The following is an 868-nucleotide window of genomic DNA, read 5'->3' as shown; positions in this document are numbered from 1 at the left end:
TTAACTGTTGGCAATAACAAGTGAATTCACTCATACAGTGTCATCCCACTTTGACATTTCTAACCTCGCCTCTTATTTCCCTTCTGGTGGTGTAAATACAGCCCGCTGAGACTTTCTATTGTTTGCCAAATATGTGGAACTGAAGTCTAGGTGGAGTTAGGGGGGTCTTTTCCAGTAAGAGGCTGGTAAACTTCTTCTTTCTGCACAACCGAAACTTTCAAATTTCACTTTCCCGATATCATGTAAGCTTTCACTGAATGGGCTTCCTCTTTTTGAAATGTCAGCATTTAGTGGTGCCTGGCCCATAAGGAAGAGGAAGAGAAGAGGCCTGAAATGGTGCATTGTTTTTTCTCCCACCATCTAAGGCAGGGTGAAGTGGCTTAAACACAAAAAAATGAACATGATTCTGACTGCAAGAAATATTCTGGATGATGTGGCCTAATAAAGAATGACCTGCACTAGTAAGCTTAAAAGTTGTTAATTCCCTACATTTCGTCCATGATACATCACTGATCAAAACACTCACTTTCAGGTTGTTTTGTTGTAGCTGTTCCTGTAAAAACAGCAGGGATGCTCGATTCTGTTCCTGGAGATTCACCTTGCTGACTTTTTGCTGTAGAACACCTGTTTTTCCATTTTAAGGTGGTTGGCAAACCAACATAACATGCATTTCTGCCACCTACTGGACTGGAGTGTGAAGAACTGCTGTTTGAATAGTGTAGGTCTGAAGGAAAAAATGAAAAAGAAAAAGAAAAAAAAAACTTAAATATATAAATCAAAGAAAGAACACAACATCGAAAACAACTTAAAAGCAATTATTCAGACTTGATGATTTTAAATACCTTAACATCTTAAACATCACATACTT

General features: G+C 38.2%; 1 long non-coding RNA gene across 2 annotated transcripts in view; it reads right to left on the bottom strand.

Moving 5' to 3' along the window:
- The window catches only part of LOC107734511 (uncharacterized), an 8,123-nt gene extending 7,474 nt beyond the window's left edge, over positions 1 to 649 (bottom strand). For both annotated transcript variants that reach the window (XR_001639106.1, XR_001639105.1), the window contains exon 1: positions 527 to 649. This is a non-coding gene — a long non-coding RNA (uncharacterized LOC107734511). The remainder of the gene's footprint in view (positions 1 to 526) is intronic.
- Positions 650 to 868: the final 219 nt, after the last annotated feature.

Source organism: Sinocyclocheilus rhinocerous, unplaced genomic scaffold (genome assembly GCF_001515625.1).
Source record: "Sinocyclocheilus rhinocerous isolate Xijiao unplaced genomic scaffold, SAMN03320098_v1.1 scaffold99, whole genome shotgun sequence".
NCBI lineage: Eukaryota > Metazoa > Chordata > Actinopteri > Cypriniformes > Cyprinidae > Sinocyclocheilus > Sinocyclocheilus rhinocerous.
This window is presented reverse-complemented; position numbering and strand designations above follow the sequence as displayed.